This window comes from Nymphaea colorata, chromosome 8 (genome assembly GCF_008831285.2).
Source record: "Nymphaea colorata isolate Beijing-Zhang1983 chromosome 8, ASM883128v2, whole genome shotgun sequence".
NCBI classification, from domain to species: Eukaryota; Viridiplantae; Streptophyta; class Magnoliopsida; order Nymphaeales; family Nymphaeaceae; genus Nymphaea; species Nymphaea colorata.
The window spans coordinates 3,362,293-3,383,871 of NC_045145.1; the positions used below are offsets into that span (position 1 = coordinate 3,362,293).

Consider the following 21,579-nt stretch of genomic DNA (forward strand, 5'->3'; position numbering starts at 1 on the left):
AGGTTTTGTTAGTAACTTGCCCTTCAATTCAATAGCCTTCTAAATTTCTGATCTTTAGCAGCCATCATTGAGTCCTGCACCATGAACTCTGTGATGCCATGGATTGGGCTGGTTCCTAGTGCGGGCATGTCTCACATCGTGCTGTTCATACGCTTCGCTGCAACCATCGTCGAACACGGCTTCAATGTCGTCTTTGTTGCCACCAAATCCACAGTCTCATCTGCAGAATCACATCATATTTCCGCATTCCTTTCATCTTCTCCAAGCATACAACCTCTATGGTACGACCCTCTTCCCATGAATCCCGACGTTTCCCACCACAAGACCGCTGATCCATACTACCTGCAGTTTGATGCCTTGAGCAGCTCGAGGGACGAACTTCTCCCTCTGCTAAGCCAACTTGCTACCAAGGCCCCCATCGTTGCCTTCATCTCCGACGTCTTTCTTGTTTCATGCATGTGCGACGTTGCAGAATCACTCTCTATACTGAACTACGTCCTCTGCAACCATGCTTGCTTTCAGCATCTGCTTTTCAAGCTCCAAACCTAATGGCGACCCGATGGAGGAAATTCTGATTCCGGGAGTCGGTGCCGTCCCGTCTTACTGTGTCCCGTCGGCCTTAAAGAACCCCGAGCACCTCTTCACCACCGTGTTTCACAAGAACAACAGAGCTCTCAGCAGAGCAATTGGAGTTCTCCTCAACACATTCTACAAGTTGGAGGCAGAGTCTCTACAGGCACTCAATGGTGGGAAGGTCTCGCGGATGTCATTGCCAAGCGTGTTTCCCATAGGCCCGTTGGTGGGCCGAAGGCCCACCGGCGGCGAGGTTGGTACCACTGTGACCCAGTGGCTGGACGAGTAGCCTGAGGGCAGTGTGCTGAATGTTAGCTTTGGGATTCGCCATGCTCTAGCGCTTGAGCAGATTGTGGAGTTTGTTGAGAAAAATGAATGTGGGCCCTAGATATTACTGAGATCCAAACTCAAATTTATACGTCCACAATAATGCTCAATGATAAACTTGATGGAGTATACTTAAAACAAACTTAATACCCAAACGAAAATAGCTCACAAAATGAGCTAAAGCCCAACAATTGGTAATCTCAAAATGTAAATTGTTTATTTATCAAACTGGATATTACAAAAGAGGACTCAAGAAAACTCACCTCGGCTCACGTAGTGAGCTAAATCACCCAACACCCTTGCAGTACACACTTGAAACTGCAATCGAAGTGAACACACGAGCTAATACTTACCAACACATACTCAACTCACAATTTTTTTTTTTCACACACACTCAAAATGCCCATCATCCCTATTTATAGGGATGAAGAAGTCGGTGGTGGATGCTTCCACCGTTTTCCTCATTTTTATTTTTTATTTTTTCCTTTAATCATTACACAAGCACCGACTTTACAAAAGAAAGAGGCTCGTTGCCTCTTGAGTCATCTCAACTCTTCCAAGAAAGTCGGTGATGACTCTTTACAATCTCCCCCTCATTACCGACTCTCGACTCATGACTCTTAACATTCTTCAAACTTGGTGAATGTTTGCACTGGTCAAGCCTTTGGTACGAGTTTTCAGGTCTTGTTATACTCCAATGCCTTCTTTTCATCTTTATTGCTGCTTGCCATTTTTCAATATCTTTTGCTTCTTCAAAAGAAGCTGGCTCGATCTCCTCCATGATAGCACAGTCTGCATCTGCATACTTGGGATTTGGTTTTGCTATTCTCGTTGATCTTGTTAGTGTTATGGGTGCTCCATCTGGCTCTTTAAGTTGTGATGGCCTTTTTTCTTCTATACTTTTTTTTTTGAAGAGGACTGACTCCAGTTCTCCATGGATCTGCTCTTTCTTCTCGTCTTGGGCTATGTTCAGGCGTTTGAACTTGTTTATCTGATCGTCCTGCTTCTATGTCTTATGGCTCAGGTTCACCTTGATTCATCTCAAATTGTATTTTGTTTCGAACATCTTTTTAAAAAACTGGAGAGTCTGGAAGCGCCTTCTTTTCTTCTGACCACCAAGACGATGCTTCATCGAAGATGATGTCACGAGAAACATGAACTTGTCATGTGCTAGGATTAGCACATCTCCATTCTTTTCGATATGGATCATATCCAACAAACACACACCTTTGTGCCTTCTTGTCGAACTTAGTCCTGTGTTGCTCAGATAGAAAAACATAACATACACAACCAAAAACTCTAAAATAACTCACAGATGGCTTCTTTTTATAAAGCATTTCATATGAAGACTTGAATTTAAATCTTGGCATTGGTAGTCGATTAATTACGTGTACAGTGGTGCTGACACACTCTGCCCAAAATCTCGGGGGCATGTTCTTTGCATGCATCATGCTTCGACATGTTTTTGCTATGTGGTGATTTTTTCGTTCCGCCACTCCATTTTGTTGTGGCGTATAGGCACATGTGAATTGCCTTCGAATACCATGTTGTCTCATGTATGCCATGAACATGTCAGATGTATATTCGCCACCATTATTAGTGTGTAAGATCGAATTCTATATCCAAGTTCTTTTCGCACCATCTGGTGAAACTCCTTAAACTTTTCAAGTGCTTCAGATTTTTTTTTTCATAAAATAGACTCAAGTATATCTTGAAAAAATCATCAATAAATATGATAAAATACCACTTACCTCCAACTGATGGGTCTGGTACTTTGCCGAATACATCTGAATGCACAAGCTCGAATGGTGCTTTAGCTCTATACTTGGATTCTTTGAATGACCTTCTATGCGCCTTTCCATACTAACATCCTGAGCATACTTTGTTTGTTCATACCTCAAGCTTAGGTAGGCCAATCAACTGCCCTTTCTTTGACATCTCCCGGAGTTTATTGTATCCTACATGAGCGAGTCTCTCATGCCAGATATCTGAAGTGTCATGCTTCTTCGCTTTGTCAATATATGTTGTTTCTGTTGACAACATATATATTGACTCAACTTTTCTTCCTTCAAACATGGGAGTTCCTTGAACATCTGCGTCTTTATAAACTTTCACATCATTTGGGCCGAACAATACATAATGACCTAAAGCTGTAAGTTGTGGCACAGACAACAAATTCTTTGTCATTCCTGAAACATGATAAACATTCCGTAAAATTCGATCTTTGCTAAAGTTGGCTACAACATCTGCTTCTCCAATATGTGCCATTGGGAGCTTTGTGTTGTTAGCAGTAACAACAACTCAATTTCCATCATATTCTTTCATACTTAGAAACTTGCTCTCATCAACAGTCATATGATTTGAGCATCCAGAATCAATTATCTAATCAGTTTGATAATTGATTTTCTCTTCTTTTTCTTTTACAGGTTTTATATGCACAGAATTGCATCTTTCTTATGTAATCTCCTCTTTAACCTCTATTGAGTATAGAAACGAACTTTTTTGTACAGCCTCATTAGCTCCCCCATATTGCTTACTTGTCATGACTATATTTCCTTCATCTATTCTGACTCTGCAGTCACGAGCAATATGACCTAATTTTTCACGTCTAAAACATTTCTTCTTTGGTCTCCATTGCTATGTAGTTTCTCTTGTTTTCTTTTCTATATTTTTCTCTTTCTTTTCATCAATGTTCCTACTTGGAGACCTAGTGACTGGCTTAGCTGGCCAACGTGATCTCTGACCCTTACTAAACAACGCTTCCTCATTATTTTCTTTGAGTGAAAGCTCAGCCATTTGCTTCGCTAATGTTTCTTGATTGATCAAGAGATTCTCTAACTCCAACAAAGTTGGTTGAATTGGCCAGCCTAGAATACCAATTATAAAATTGCTAAATTCTAGACGAAGTCCACGAACAAGAATTCTCTGCATACGGGCTTCACTAATCTTAGACTCAGGGTCAATTTGAGAAATTTCCCTACAAATATTTTTAACCATCATAAAATATTTTGCAATCGACATGTTTCCCTGAGTTAATGTAGCTAACTCATTTTTTAGCAGATGTAGGTGGCGTCATTAGCTCGAGAAAATAGTGTTGCAAAAGCATCCCATGCTTCTTTAGGAGTCGTAGCATCACGTATATGCTCTAATAAATCTTTTTCAATTGATACCTTAATTGCAAATAGAGCTTTTCCTGCTTTGATCATCCATTTCTTCTTCCCTTCCTCGTCGACAGGAATATTAATGTCTGATCCCAATACAATCTCTCATAATTCCTGTCCTAGAAAATACGACTCCATACAAGATTTCCAATAGCCATAATTGCTATTGTTAAGTTTCTCAATATTATTTAATGCAACTGCTAATACCGCCGTAATTTCAGAATATAATTGGCCCAATTAATCTCACTAGTAAATCAGCCCTTAAACTGAACCTCGCTCTTATACCACTTGTTGAGAAAAATGAATGTGGGCCCTAGATATAACTGAGATCCAAACTCAAATTTATGCGAAAAAAAACTAGCAGAGTCTCAACATCCACACTAATGCTCAATGATAAACTTGAGAGAGTATACTTAAAACAAACTTAATACCCAAACGAAAATAGCTCACAAAATGAGCTAAAGCCCAACAATTGATAATCTCAAAATGTAAACTATTTATTTATCAATCTGGATATTATAAAAGAGGACTCAAGAAAACTCACCTCGGCTCACGTAGTGAGCTAAAACACCCAACACCCTTGCAGCACACACTTGAAACTGCAATACTCGAGCTCACGAAGTGAACACACGAGCTAATACTTACCAACACACACTCAACTCACATTTTTTTTCTTTCACACACACTCAAAATGCCCATCATCCCTATTTATAGGGATGAAGAAGTCGGTGGTGGATGCTTCCACCGATTTCCTCATTTTTATTTTTTATTTTTTCCTTTAATCATTACACAAGCACCGACTTTACAAAAGAAACTCGTTTCCAAGAGAATTGGTGATGACCCTTTACAGAGTTGGCCAATGGGCTGGAGATGGGTGGGTGCAACTTCTTGTAGGTTGAATGTGGAGCACCAATTTAATAAAGTTGGTGTAGAAATTTGTCATTTGGTGGTTTCAGAAAGTATGCTGTTTGGTTGCTTTTGTTTAAGATGCAATATGAACTCAGTTTAAGCTCGCTAATTGGTTTTCTTCTTAAGGTTGCAGCTATCACCATTACCCAAGTCTGTTTTTTTCCCCCTCCTGTCTCACGAATGGCAAGAGCATGAATGGAAACCTCCAATTCTATTGTTCGCGGAACTAACGAATTTGTTTATCTTCAAAGAAAAGCAATTTAATGGGAGGCCATCGTTTCTCGTTTCAGTGTTGTTCCTAACTGTTTGTTGAAATGCCTATTCAACAGCACCAATTTGAACGACACATTCCTTGTTTTGTCTAATGCCTTTCCATATTTTCCTTTATTTCCTTTTCAATTGAATGTAATGTTGTCGGCTTTCCAAAGAAAAAATGTAATGACATTGCTGGTTGTAGAGTTAGATTGACGGTTGCGTGTAGGTTGTTTGCTAAAATATGTGATATATATATATATATATATATATATATATATATATATATACAGAGAGAGAGAGAGAACTGCTTGGATAAACTTTCCTATCTCAACATGCCAAATGAAGTTGGAAATAATAGGCTTAATGGAGAGCTTTACTGCTTCGCTAGGCATACTCTCCCTGCATAGGCAACTTTCTCTTTTTACACCCACAAAGTCTATCTCAATAAAAACAACACAATGTTCCTCTTTGCAGCTACCAACAAAAAGAGGTAATCCCAAGTATGATGCAAGCCCACGATCGATAGCTCGTACGAGCCTAAAAAACCCCCACCTTTTCCCTCATATACAGTTTTGCAATTGTGTGCCACCTTGAACACAACTCCAAATCAGAAGTGCCCCCTCTTTTTCACAGCTTTTGTACCCGTTTAGCAATAGTAACAAATACTGTCTCATGAATCTACCCCCAAAGATTGAGATACATTAATAAAGCATTGTGTTACCATGGTCCATAGTTGAATTCATGGAATAGTAACAACTTGTTACTGTTGCCAGACATGCTCTTTGGAAATATAGAAGCTTGCATGAATTAGCAACAGCGCTGGAGCGGCACCTTAGAAGTAGCCCATGTGCCTCACATGATTGGACCTGATTCCAGTTGGATGGGTGCACCTCAACCCAAAGGCTTCGAAGTCTGATACACCAGCTTTCTTTGATTCCAAGCATACTCTGGCATGGCACCGAAGCTCTCGTCTTGGAAGGAATCCTGCAACCTCAATGATACAACTATGATTTGACATCCTAGCTCGCTGACAGATAGGTGATGGCTTACACCAGCATGAGCAATTCAAGCCAAAACTCGGTCCCCATCTACTAGTCCCAACCTATCTCTCTCTCTCTCGCCCTTGCATGCCACCCCTCTATCTCTCGTTCACACTCTCTCTCCCTCTCTCAAGCCATCTCTATCTCTCTCTCACGCACAGCAGCCTCATGCCAACCAACTCTCTCACTATACCTCACACTCATTCTCTCTCTCAAGCTTATTACTCTCTCTCTCTCTTCCTCTCTCCATATATATACACACACACCCCCAACCGTCTCTCGATACTCCCTCCAAGCCTGACCATTACTCCCTCTCTCCTAATTCTAACCCTTGGTGAACTCTGTTGGCCTTGTGCGGAGCTTATCCAGCCATTGGCTAGGCATGATGGGCCAAGCCCTTCCCGGTTCACAACGATTTCCCTCAGCCCAATGCAACCTATTGCCCAAGCCCTCGAGTCACCCTAGCCACTTCCCTAGCCAGCCAGCGTCCATCCTTGCAAAACCATGCCCAGCCATAAACCTCGGCCCTAGCCTCCTAATTGCCAAAGTCATGAACCGCCACTCCTTCTTTCCCTCTAATCGTAGAACCCCCAACTACAAGTTTGCCACGGACCCTGTCACAAGGATTTGACACTGCAGCCAAGAATATCAGTAGGGGTGGCACTTATAGACACCATAACCGGAAAGGAATCATAGTTGACTTGTTTAGGTTAAATGATCTTTCCCGCTGTCCTCTCGAACTCGTTAAAGATCTTCATCAGATTTCTCAGCAGTTGAGTGTTTGCCTTACAGAAAATAACTATATTACCTACATTGGCAAGAATAAGTGGCGTTTTTATGGAAATCTCTCTTTTGCTGCAAACCTGCCGGAGATGCCCTCATCAATTATCATAAAATGGATATACGTACAAATCAAAAATACTAAAAGAGGACAGATCTAGCTTGGAATCAAATTGTCCCAGTATAATGGAGCTCCAGGAGGCCATGGTTTCCAAAGAAGGGATAATATATTCACAACAGGATCAGGATTTAACATAGATGCAATTTCTACAACAAAAAAATATTGAGCTTCTATTCGATGCATTAAGCATGTCACGACCCAATTTTTGACACCAAAAATTTTTTTTCATTTCTATAATGGCGGAAGCAACATTGAGTCATGACCAAAACATAAAGAAATCAGACATTGTTTTATTTCAATAATAAAACACTTGGACCCAAACAAATTATAACCACAAATCCTCAAAACCGGCGCAGTGCCCAGAATGCCAATGCCCGTCCATCACAAGATTGAGGTCGTCGCTCTAAAGCCAAAATCTATCAAGGACAACTTGTAGATATAGAAAGAAGGGTTATAATTCCTCTGAGTATGAGAAAATCCAGCCATGAATGGAACATGACCCAAAATAATATTTAGTTTCATAAAACGATTCCAAAAAAGCCTTATGAACTACAACCATAAGTTTTCCAAAACTTAACACATATCCACATCATCAAAGACAGAACGAGGTGTGCACAACCTCCAAAATTTCGTAGGCTTCCAACCGTGGTTCTATGACAATGTCATGGTCATCGTGCCGAGCAACAGAAATCCCTGTGGGCACTCACGGGCAGAACAGAACATCTCTTCACCAGGCGATCCAACGGATCGAGGGTACCTGCAGTGAAGCCTCCTGAGATATCCCAGATCGTCGCTGCAGTAGCATGGTCTCTCTAGGAACCCGCGTGGAGAGACCAGGAGTCTCGCTCCCAAACAGAAACAGAACAGAATCCCGAGCCCTTGTGCCGCCCAATACCCTGTGGGCCCTCCAGTACAGCCAGAGGAGCGTGCGTCAACAGTGAGATCAGGCGCACCACTACCTCCCGGGACAAAACCAAACACTGGGCAAAACAGAAAGCTCGCACTCGCATAAACCATCGCACAAAGTCCACGTTTCGCCTTCCAATTCCAAAAGTGAGGGTTTGCCAATGCTAGACATCGTCTAGTACCTCTCACAGAAACCGCCCTCAGGCTCGGTTTCCCAGACAAAAACAATAAACCATTTTTTTTATAATGGCCTCAAAACACAGTCGAATATAGAAACAACATACGGACTATCACGCCAAGAATTCTCAAATAAAATAACCATTCAAAAGTAGGAGAATTTATAATTTAAATTCTTAAAACGTGACTCTTTCTGAAATTTTAAACTCAATTAGGAGCATCAAAGAGCAATAACACATAACTTTTCATCTTTAATTTATAAAACTACCTTTTGGCAATTTATAAAAACTTAAAGGGTATCGAAACATAATTTCATATTAAATATCCGTTTCCTGCTGAAAAACACTTTCGCAAGCCTTTTTTGAAGAGGTTTTTTTAGCAAAAATGTTGCGTCATGGAAGTTATAAAATATATAACAGCTTATCTGAATATTTTGCTAATTAGTGGACCCGTTTTGAAATTTTCCAACTTGATATAAAAATGGCCGGGCGCTCCTTTTTCTCATTTCACGCCTGCGTTTTCTCTCTCCTCGAGGGCGCTCCTTCCTTGCGTCCTGGTTTCATCCGACGGTGGTTTCTCCACCGTCTTCAACAACCCAACACCAGCACAAGGGAGATCTTTCCGTCTCGCTCGAGATCCAGCGTTAGGCCGTCTGCTGCTACGCCCGCCGACCGTCTGACGCTCTCCTTCTCCTTCATCTCGTTCGTGCGGCGATGGAGCCTCCATCGGTCTCCAAAGGAGGACAGAACCAGAGAGGGACCCATCCTCCTCTCTGGCCTTCCTCTGAGTGTAGCAAGACGAGCGGAGGGGACTCCGACCAGCGACGTCTTCAGCCGCCACCACTTCCTCCTTTGCTCTCGTTTCTCCACGCTTGTTTTTCCAGTCCCACAATCGTGAGAACAACGACCTCGAAGCTTCAACGGCGTCCTCACAGTCTCTCTCTCGTTGCGGCAGCGAAGAACTGACAGGAAGAAAGGAACGACAGGAGGAGCTCAGCATCGTGTTCCCTATTTTCCCCAAATCGCCTCTGCTACCAGCGTGAGGATGATAGCTGTTTGTTTTTTTTTTTCCAGTCGACAGAGTCTGCTTGTCAATGGAGTTGGGGTAATTCCTTCCCTCATCCTTGTTTGCTGTTTTTGGGTTTACCCCAATTCGAACAGAGCAGGCCTTTCCTCTATCGACATCGTTTTGGACGGCTTTCTTGTTCTTGTATTGCAGAGTCTTTCCATTTCAGTTTTGTATCATATGTTCTAAGGTCAGACCCTCCTTGAGGGTTGATATTTTCGTTTCTATCTCAAATGTGCATGCTCTGTCTTAGGGTCGGATGAAATCTTGGTTTCTCACAGATGAACTAGAACTAATGCATACAACATAACGCACGAACCCGAGGGTTTCAAAACTTCAACTATGATTTACAGGCCTTGCACTTCACATTTGTATCAAACATTCTTTATTTCAAAAAGAAACTCAAAGATAACTCTTACTAAGAACATTGTGCATCAAAACACCTCGTGCGTAGAGTCACATCTAGGCATATAAACACATAAGTCTACAAGTATATGTATCTATACCACATCCAAAAATACAGGCTTCATGCTACATTCATGACAGAAAATCCCCATACCTTTCAAATCCAAGCTAAATTTTCAGCCACAGTCTTCTTGCGCTTCCGGTTCCCTCACAACAACCACCAATATCTACCTCAACTAGCAGGAGGGCAAAGATGAGGACGTCCCTCACTCTCTCTTTCTTGAATCCTCTCGTTGCAGGACTCTCTCGTCGATGGCTGTAGCAATAACAGATGTTTATCTTTCATCCTCTCTCAAGTAAAGGAATCACGTCAGTTTCTCTTTCCCCTTCCTTTCTTTCCATACTCTTTTCCCTTCCTTTCTTTCCATACGAGTGTTGTGGTTACCCTTGGCAGTTACAACCTCATCCCTATCTTTTCCATAATTATCTCCTTTATGATAAACTTGACAGTTTTTGAAAAATCATGAAGAATCATTTGATCTTTCATTTGATTCCTCCCCAAATTAACATTTCAAATATTAAAGGAAACTTAATAAAAATCGTGGGTCTTACAAAGCAACTCTGATGCAACGTCTCCAAAATGATGGTTCAACTATGAGGCTAATGTTAGAATCCTTCTGAGTAAGAAGGGGTACAATGCAATAGGAGGCCAGTTTTTGCTACCTAACCATCAGGCATGAAGATACCAAGTGAAATATAGGTAATGTGATTACGAGCATGCACGACAATCTGTAGATGGGCCTGGCTTGGTGGAGTAGGAACTTCTCCTTTGTTTAGTTTTATGTTGGTGGAAAACCAGACCTATACCTCACAGTGATTCTTGGAGTTTAGAAGCAGCCTTTCTCATAAACTCCTTACATCCCTCTAAATGGCATAAACTATTACGTTGACTGGCAGCATAAAGTTTCCATGTCCCACATAATTCCATTACATCCAAATGGTGCCAATCACCATTGGCAACAATGACTGCCATATGCTCGACAACCGCCACTTTTGAAGCTTGACGCTCTCAATCTGAGAGTCTAGTTACTAACGTCTTGACAATGAGGAACATGGGTGTCAAACCTCCTTACTATACATTTCCATACCCCTTATGAAAATTTACATTGAGTGAAAAGGAAGTCTATAGTTTCCCCATTTTCTTTGCAAAAGCTACATTGATAGGAAAAAGCCACTCCAAACCTTTTCGGTTTATTGAGCATAAACAACCTATTGTTGCAAGCCAAAAATGAAAACCATTTATAACTTTGGGGGCCTTTGATTTCTAGATGTATATTCTCCATTCTTCTTCTTCACGCCTTTCTCCAATTCAGTAGATGTTCAACCTATTGAGAGTGCGGCATCATAATTCTCCTAACAAAGCATGTTGTGTTTATTTGTAACTATGGTTCCATGTACAACTTGTATGATCAAGGAGGTGAAACCAGTTTGCCCACTTGCTTCCAATTAGATAAGGTTTGGGCAATGCTGAGGCCCAAAGTGCGGTTCGAGGTTTCCATGATCATCACCCACATTGAGAGTAAGAGGCCCCAACCCCAAAAGTCAAGCCAAAATATAGCCTGCACATCATTCTCCAAGCACCAAGAAATCTGGTCATCAGCCTCCATTCTCACAAAATGGCCGTCCACGATGTAGAGTGATTAGGAGATGCCTTTAGCTTAGTACTAGCTATTTTGCCCATAGTGAGTCTTGAAAACAAGCTCTAATGCGCCATTGAATCATATGGTCCTTATTGAGAGTTTGAATGTCTCTGAGGCCGATACCACCTTCTGCATAGCGTAGACACAATGAGTACCATCAAACCATATGGATGTGGTGTTGTTCTGCGTGTTACCCCAAATGAATCTGGTCATCAGCCTCTTAACAGCTTGAACAGTCCCTTTAGGAAGTTCAAATGCTTTCTAAATACCTAATAACCTGTGTGAGTGTATACTTGGCAAGACATATCCTTGCTCTATAGGATAGGTAAGAACATTTCCAATCACATTGGTTTTGTTCAATTTTCTCCAGCAATGGCGTATACAGAACATCTGTACACTTACCATTGAATAATGAGAAACCTAGATAGGTACTGAGAAGTTGCCCCACATTCCAACCCAAAATTTTCTTTCTATGCACAGCTATGCTCCTGAAATATGGGAAGGGGTTATAGTGGATCTATCAGAGTTATATTTTATTGTCTTTCAACTCAAACTCCTTAAATATTTTTTCCAAACACTAGGTCAGATACAACTTTGCTTTACAGAAAATAATGAATTCATCAACAAACATTAAAGCAGAAAATATGATCACTGAACCGTGGGGCTTTGGAATGTCAAGTGATCCCCCTCTTGGCTCATACTTGAACTTCTAAATGAACATTTTCATCACAGACAAAAAGAGATAGAGGGCAAGGAGATCTCCCTGTCTTAGACCACGATTGACACTGAAGAACTTTCCTTCTCTCCCATTAATGATGACTGCGTAAGAGACAATATGCACATGAGTCAAAACTCTATCACTCCAGGCGCATGGAAGCTTAAGTAACACATGGATCTCCTAAGGAAGTCAAAGTTCACCTTATCATAGGCTTTTGATAGGTCAAGTTTCAGCAAAAAAAATGCTATTGACATAGTCATTTGCAAGAAGGATATGCTTGTGGATCAGTCGAGTTGGGAGGAAGCCCCTTGTTCTTGGTTAGAATTTGCCCTAAGATGTTCTACATATAGTTACGTATGATTTGGCAAAGAACTATGTTGTTACAAAATGCAATCAGACTGAAGTCCTTGATGTTTTCTACACCTGAGAATTTAGGAATAAGGACCATATGAGTTCTATTAATCTTCTTCACAAGCCTACCAATTTTGACAAATGTTTAACTACATTACACACATTCTTTCCAACCACATACCAGTAGGCTTTGAAGAAGCTTGTTTGAAAACTGTTTGGTTGAGAGGCTTTGTCACTAATTCTCTATTGGATTCAAATATAACCTTTCTTATTTCATTGCCTTCTATAGGTTATAAAACATCTGGCACTTGTGAACAGTAACAAAAAGGGCATCAGTGCATCCATCCTTCATCATGCCATCAGAGTGATATGCATTATAGAACTCTTCAAAATAATCATCACAAGCATAAGGGGAGCTGATTGTGTGGCGGCCAATGGCGTTAGATATACAAGATCAAGTGTAATAGTTATGGATCTAGAGAAAGATACAAAGCTCAGCTCATGGCGAAAGGGTACACTCAAAGAGAAGAAATTGACTTCTCAGAAGCCTTTGCTTTTGTAGGTAAAATGAGCTCTGTTTGAATTCTTCTGTAAGTGGCAGCTAACAAAGGTTGGGAGGCATTTCAGCATAATGTTAAAAATGCTTTCTTGCATGGTGAGTTAGACAGAGAGGTTTACATGCAACCTCCTCGAAGGTATGATCACAATCCCAAGAAGGGGCAAGTGTTGAAAATACAGATTGCCTTTTTTATCTCCCACCCGTTGGTTTATTGAGGTTGAAGGGTGCTCATCTTTGGAAGTTGGGAAGTGGCCATAATTTATTTCCTTGATGGCGTGAACTGCCTTGTAAAGAGTTGCAGCTCGGTCCTTTCCTTAATGGGACTGCTAATAATATATTGTGTGTAACGTTTGAGCATAATAATAAGAAAAATCAGGGTGTGGAGTTCTCTCTCATGGATGTAGGCCTGAATGCCAGAACCACTTAAAATCGTGTCTTCTTTTATTCTCTGATTAACTTTCTTCAGCAAGTTACAAAAGTTTATCCATGGATTAAAACAATCACCACAAGCTTGGTTTTCAAAGCTAAGTCAAATACTGGCTGAGATAGGTTTCAAGTGTGACACAGTTGACTACACCATGTTCGTGTCTCATTCTAATCAAGATATAGTGATATTACTAGCCTATATTAATGACATAGTCTTGACAGGGAACAATGTACAGATGATGGAAAAGTGTAAAGAAAATATTACACAAGTTTGAAATTAAAGGTCTTCAAAAGCTACACTACTTTTTGTGGATCAAAGTAGCTTATTCAGACAAAGGTATTTTGTTATGTCAGAGGAATTATACCTTAGATCTTCTTAAAGAGATTAGAATGATGAGATTTAAACCAAAGGTACCCCCTTGAGGCCAACAATAAATTGAGAAAGAAAGATGGTGACTCCATAAATGAAATGAACATGTATCAACATCTGGTAGGGAAGCTTATGTAATTGACATGGTTGTTATTGTGAGTGTTCTCGTGACAGTGGTTGCAGGCTTCGTGAGTGTCTTCCACATAGGGCCATTAGTAGTTGGCGGTGAAGCCATGCCTAAAGTAGGCGGCCATGACCAAACACTAGAATGGTTAGACCAGCAGAAGGAGAGGCCTGTGGCGTTTGTCAGCTTTCTTGTGGCTGCTAATAGAGGAGAAGGAGAAGAAGAAAGCAAAGAAGAGAAGGGGAGAAGGAAGGCAAGAAGGAAAGAGGAAGAAGAGCACGGTTGTGGGTTTGGGCAGCCGTGTGGGTTCAAGTGTAGAGAGAGAAAGTGAAGAAAACAAGGGAAAGAAAAGAAGAACATATGTGATTTCTTTTCTTGTTGTTTTCTTGTGCATTCATTCTTGAGAATGATTTATGCTATTCTTTGCAAGAAGAACAATGTAGTTGTATTGCCTCTTTGAAATATAAATATATATCTCTCTTGCCCGTGGTTTTTTACCCCATTATTGGGGGTTTTTCCACGTAAATTGGTGTCTCCTATTTTTCTGCATCTCTATCATATATTTTGATATATATTGCTGCAACATTGGTGTTGAAAATTCAATCTTATGCTCGCTGTCCTGTGATTTTGTTTTTAGCAGTTTTGTGGTGGTTTGCCCTCTTTTATTGTTGTTGAGCATTCTTTTAGGAGACACGACTATAACAAAGTGGTATCAGAGACAGGTTAGCGCCAGGTTGGTTGGGTGCATTCTTATTAAAGGATGGAGTCGACCCCCACTAGGATGGTCTCTTTAAATGGGAACAATTGGACTATATGGAAAGCGAAAATGGAAGATTTGCTGTATTGTAAAGACCTATATGCACCCATTGAGAACCAGAAGCCAGCGAATATGACAAATGACAAATGGAAGTTATTGGATAGAAAAACCATTAGCACCATCAGACAATGGTTAGATGACTGTGTTTTTCATTTGGTATCCACAGAGACGAGCGCGAAGTCGTTATGGCAGAAGTTGCATGATCTTTACGAGAGGAAAACAGCTGGGAACAAGGCTTTCTTGATTAGGCAATTGGTAAATCTAAAACTTAGAGAGAGAAAACCAGTGTCAGAGCATTTGAATGAAGTGCAGAGCATAATCAATCAGTTGTCAGTCATGAAAATGATATTAGATGATGAGTTACAGGCACTCTTGTTACTTAGTTCTCTTCCCGACAGTTAGGAGATTTTAGTTGTTTCTTTGAGCAACTCCGCTCTAGATGGTGTGCTTACAATGAAGCATGTAACCAGCAACATTCTAAATGAAGAAACAAGAAGAAATTCTCTTGGTACTGGTAGCTCGCAAGTGCTAGTGATTGGAGACAGGGGCAGACAAAAGAACCATAACAAATGGCATGACAGGTCAAACTCTAGGTCCAAATCAAGACCCAAGATGACAGGTAAATGCTTCCACTGTAGTATTCCAGGGCACAAAAAGATTGATTGCAGGAAATTGAAAGAAGAAAAAGAGCAAAAAAAGAAGACTCAAGAGAATGTGAAGCTAAAAGAGTACACTGCAGTTGCTTCAGATGATGAGGTAGTGTTATTTTTATCTGAAGAAAATGATTGTCTTACGGTTCAGAATGGTGATTCTACATGGATTTTTGATACAGGGGCATCATATCATGCCACACCATGTAGAGAGTTATTCTTATCATATAGAGCAGGTGATTTTAGAGTAGTTCACATGGGCAATAGTGACACTGTGAAGATTGTTGGGATAGGAGATGTTTGCATTCAGACGAGCATAAGATGCAAGTTGACTTTGAGAGATGTGAGACATGTTCCAGACTTGAGAATGAATTTGATTTCTGCAGGAAGACTAAGTGAAGATGGATATTGTACTTCGTTTAGTCAGACATGTTGGAAACTTACCAAGGGGGCACTAGTGTTGGCTAGAGGTGACAGATTTGGCTCATTGTATGAGATGAAGTCTCAAATCAGTAGTGTGGATGTTAATGCAGTTACTGGTCGTACTTCGTCAGATTTGTGACATAAGAGGTTAGGTCACATGAGTCAAAGAGGAATCGACTTGCTCACCAAGAAGAATTTGTTACCAAGCAGATGGTGCACAGATATCTCCATGTGATCATTGTTTGGTTGGTAAGTTGCATCGAGTTTCCTTTCAGAAAAAGCGCTCTTCAAAAACTAAACATGTTTTAGATTTAGTTTATTCAGATGTATGTGGACCTATAAATGTGACATCTAAAGGTGGAGCATCCTATTTTGTTACATTCATTGATGATGCATCTAGGAAGGTGTGGGCCTTTACAATGAAAAGCAAAAGTGAAGTAAGTAGCATCTTCATGACTTTTCATGCAGCGGTTGAGTGCGAGACTGGTAAGAAGATGAAGAGACTGCGTACAGATAACAATGGTGAGTACATAGCATCTTCTTTACGAGAGTATTGTCTAAAACATGGTATTAGACATGAAAAGACAGTTCCCTATACTCCATAGCATAATAAAGTTGAAGAAAGGATGAATAGAACAATAATTGAGAGAATTAGAAGTTTGTTATCTAGCTCTAAGTTGCCTAAGTATTTTTGGGTAGATGCAATGCGTACTGCAGTTTATTTAATAAATAAGTCTCGTTCAGTGCCTCTAGATTGAGACATTCCACAGAGAGTTTGGTCAGATGAAGAGGTTAAGTATGATCACCTCAGAGTTTTTGGTTGCAAAGCATTTATGCATGTACCTAAAGAATATAGGACCACATTAGATGATAAAGCCATTCCTCTAATATTTCTTGGTTATGCAGATGATGAATTTGGTTACAGGTTATGAGATCCAAAGAATGACAATCTACAGGAGTCGTGATGTTGTATTCAGAGAGGATCAGATTATTGAAGATGTCATGGGAGACACGAAGTCAGGTGTGAATGCTAGTGGTATTCATGAGCCAACCTATGCAGAACCTGAAGAACTTTCATCTGAGCATGGTGAGACTGATGAAGATATAGAGAAAGAGGAAAGAGAGGCAGATGAGCAGTATACACATGGCAGCCCTATGGAGACTCAAACTGATTATGAGCATGAGTTGGAGGAGGAGTTTCTTCCTCATTCAGAACCAATTGAGGAGCAATTGAGAAGAGGTAAAAGAACACGTATACCATCTACTAGATATTCTACTGATGAATATATTATGTTTGCAGATAGTGGAGAGCCAGAATGCTATGCAGATGTGCTAGATGATGTGCATAAAGATGAATGGATTAAAGCTATGAAGGATGAGATGAATTCTTTATACAAGAATCACACTTTTGATTTAGTAGAGCTATCAAAAGTTAAGAAAGTGTTGCAGAACAAGTGGGTCTACAAGCTTAAAAATGAAGGTCAAGGCAAGTTGAGATACAAAGCTCGGTTAGTGGTGAAAGGTTTCAAGCAGGAAAGAGGTATTGATTTTGATGAAATTTTTTCTCCTGTTGTTAAAATGTCATCTATCAGGGTAATACTTGGTATGGTGGCTTGTCTAGACTTGGAGTTGGAGCAGTTAAATGTAAAAACTGCTTTTCTTCATGGAGATCTAGAGGAAGAATTCTACATGACACAGCCAGAAGGTTTTGTGGTTGCCAGGAAGAAACACATGGTTTGTAAGTTGAAGAAGAGCTTGTATGGACTTAAACAAGCACCCAGACAGTGGTACAAAAAATTTGATGCATTTATGATAAATCAAAAGTATCGCAGGTCAGCCGTAGATCATTGTGTCTACATCAGAGAGCTCTCATCAGGTAGCTTCATTATCTTGTTGTTATATGTTGATGACATGCTTATTGTTGGACAGGATTGTCAATTGATTATCCAATTAAAGATCGATATGGACAAGTTCTTTGATATGAAAGACTTGGGGTCAGCACAACAATTGTTAGGCATGAGGATTGTTCGTGATAGGAAGGCCAAGAAGTTGTGGTTATCACAAGAGAAATACATTGAGAAGGTGCTTAGCAAGTTCAACATGAAAGATGTCAAAACTGTAAGTACACCTTTAGCAGCACATTTTAAATTGGAAAATGAGCAATGTCCTTGTTCAGCAGATGAAAAAGAAAGAATTGAGAATGTTTCATATGCCTCCGCAGTAGGGAGTCTCATGTATGCTATGGTTTGCACACGCCCAGACTTGGCTTATACAGTTGGTGTAGTTAGCTGGTTCTTGTCAAATCCAAGCAAGGAGCATTGGGCAGCAGTGAAGTGGATCCTAAAAAAGTACTTCCACTTACTGTTTATGTTTTGATGAATCTAATCCAGAGATACAAAGATTTGTTGATGCAGACATGACAGATGATTTGAACTCTAGGAAGTTTCTTTGTGGTTATGTTTTTACTTTTGCAGGGGGAGCTGTATCATGGCAGTCCAGGTTGCAGAAGTGTGTTGCTCTTTCCACTACAGAGGCAGAATATATTGCAGCAACTGAAGCTTTTAAAGAGTTGTTGTGGATGAAGAGTTTTCTTCATGATATAGGCCTTAGTCAGAAGACCTATGTGTTGCATTGTGATAGCCAAAGCGCTATACATTTGGCGAAGAATTCAGCGTTCCACTCGAGGACTAAGCACATTGATATCAGATATTATTGGATACGTGATGTGCTTGAGCAAAAATTGATTCAGTTAGAGAAGATAAAGACAGAGAAGAATCCTGCAAATATGATGACGAAGTCTCTACCTAAGGAGAAACATGATATGTGTAGAGACTTAGTTGGGATGACTGCCTTTAAGGCAATGTATTAATTTTGTTCATTTTGCAGGTATGATCCCTCTCTTAGGCTGGAGGGGGAGTTTGTTGGGTCGGGTCCAGCCTCAAGACCCGATCCGGCCCGTCACTTAAGTGACAGGCGGGAGAAAGGAGAGAGCACCCGATGGTGCCCTCATTGCTCTCACATCCCTCTCTCTCTCTATCGTGGGTTTCTTTTTTGGGGAAAAAGAGAAGGGGAAGCTTCTTGTGGCTACTAATAAAGGAGAAGGAGAAGAAGAAAGCAAAGAAGAGAAGGAGAGAAGGAAGGCAAGAAGGAAAGAGGAAGAAGAGCACGGTTGTGGGTTTGGGCAGCCGTGTGGGTTCAAGTGTAGAGAGAGAACGTGAAGAAAACAAGGGAAAGAAAAGAAGAACATAGGTGATTTCTTTTCTTGTTGTTTTCTTGCGCATTCATTCTTGAGAATGATTTATGCTATTCTCTGCAAGAAGAACAACGTAGTTGTATTGCCTCTTTGAAATATAAATATATCTCTCTCTTGCCTGTGGTTTTTTACCCCATTATTGGGGGTTTTTCCACGTAAATTGGTATCTCCTATTTTTCTGCATCTCTAGCATATATTTTGATATATATTGCTGCAACATTGGTGTTGGAAATTCAATCTTATGCTCGCTGCCCTGTGATTCCGTTTTTAGCAGTTTTGTGGTGGTTTGCCCTCTTTTATTGTTGTTGAGCATTCTTTTGGGGGACACGACTATAACAAGCTTTGGCAGTCGCAATGCCTTGAGCACGAACCTGATCTTGGAGTTGGCTGCTGGTCTAGAGAGGTCAGGCTGCAGGTTCTTGTGGGTGGTGAAGAGAGGACATCGATATAGACGAAGACGTAGGCGCAGTGCTGGAGGAGCTTCTGCCCGGTGGATTTCTCGAGAGGGTGAAGGGAAGGGTGAAGAATTGCGATAAAACAGAGTTTGGACAGAGCTAAGAGAGATGAAGAGAAGACATTTGACGTGGCTGGGCTATTGTTGACTATGTCCACGGGGAGAGAGATCAATCTTCTTTATTCAAAAATTGAATTACAATTTCTGCTATACAGCAGAGGCTAATGGCGTTAAGAGAGCAGGAGCTGCCAAAATAAAGGGAACGTTTATTCAGCGTTTAATTGGAATAGTAGCTCCTTCCTTATTCATTCAATTAATGAAAAGGGCAATTGATGATCACTCAACGTCTCTTTAATTTTATCAAAGGGGAATGGTTGTGAACAGATGGGTTCGACAGGAGCCGGTCTTAGCTCACCCTGCAATGGGTGGGTTCGTCAACCACTCGGCTGGAACTTTGTCACAGAGGCAGTGTGGCATGGCGTGCCCATATTCGCTTGGCCCCTGACAGGAGACCAGATGCTGAATGCCACAGTTGTGGAAAAGAGCGGAGGTAGAGTTTGTGAGAGGAGCTCGAGAGGGGGAGAAGGGCTGGTGGTAAAGGGAGAGGAGATTGGTAAGCGTTTGAAGGAGTGGATGGAGGATCTGAGGTTCAGAGAGGAGGGATAAATCAAAGAGAAGGCGAGGAGAGCGGAGGGTCGTCGGAGATTGCATTAATGGAAGTCATGAAGAGATGGACCTAACAGGGTGGAGAAGTCACAAGCATGCTTGAGTGATTTTTGCCTAATTTTTGCTGGTTCCTGTTCATTTTCCTCACCCGTCAACTTTAGTATAAAGTATACCAACATCTTTTTATGTAAGAATACAATCTATTGTTGTTGGCCTTGTTATTGTAAGTCTTTTTGTAGCAAACTTCCTTAGTGTGCAGTAAACAAAGTCATATATAGCTGAAATCAGTGGTGCAAAGAATCGACGAGTTGTGAATAGGCAAAAACATTATTTTTTAATAAATGAAATTATACAGAAAAAAGTTAAAAATAAAAAGAACATTTTCTTGAAAGAAATGTATATAATAACATTTTCTGACAAAATTGATAGCGATTGAGCCCTCGTCAGTTGCCAACGAGTAGTTGCAACTGCAGTGTGATTAATGCGATTTTACAACGACATTTATAACTACTGACATGGTAGAACCAACTTTTCAATGAACACCTCCTTCTGCATAACTAATTAGAATCACATGATCAGATTTAAATACGACCTGTGACTGGCCGGATTCCTGTGTGCTTAGTTAATTGGATATACTTTTATGTGGGGCTGTAAAAACTGGACTCAGCTTGACAGGTTTGCACTTTAAATTTATGCTCAAAATGTTAAATGAGTAGTGGATCGGCTGGGGTGACTGCATAAATGAGTCATGAACGAGACATTTTCTATTGCAAAGTTTTTTTAAGGGATATATGGACTTAGAATATATGCATTTTTTTTTAATTTTCTGTTAAATGGTTGTTCAAAATTGAATTAGTTGAAAGAAACGAATTAAAGAAGTTAAACGAGTTAACAAGTTAAACGACTGAAAAAAAAAACTAAACAGGTTAAGTTAATAGAAACTAGTTAAGCAAGTTGAACTCAAGTTTGTGTGCAGCCCTAAGTAAGTCGCTCGTGTACAGCTACTTTTAGGTAATGCTTCCCTACAAAAAAGTGAGTCGCTCGTGTACAGCCCTACTTTTAGGTAATGTTCCCTAATAAAAAGTAGGAAAGGAATCGTAGGAAACAAAAGAAGACATATTCATGTGATCAAAGGCAAACTACAGATTAAAGAGGCAACCGGACGTGCATATTTGACCAGTAGATTTCTTTCACTTCGGATCTCACCCAACCCTCAGATCTTTCCAAGCCTACGAATCGCCTCCTTATTAGCAGATTTTTTATGTTGGCTCTTGAAAGTTTTCCCTTCTACCAACATATAACCAGGTTTGGTTAGTAACTTGCCCTTTGATTCAATAGCTTTCCAACAT

At 40.5% G+C, this 21,579-nt stretch overlaps 1 pseudogene; it reads left to right on the top strand.

The window, feature by feature from the left end:
- Nucleotides 1–81: 81 nt before the first annotated feature.
- LOC116258827 (UDP-glycosyltransferase 13-like) lies at nucleotides 82–21,085 on the top strand (annotated as a pseudogene).
- Nucleotides 21,086–21,579: the final 494 nt, after the last annotated feature.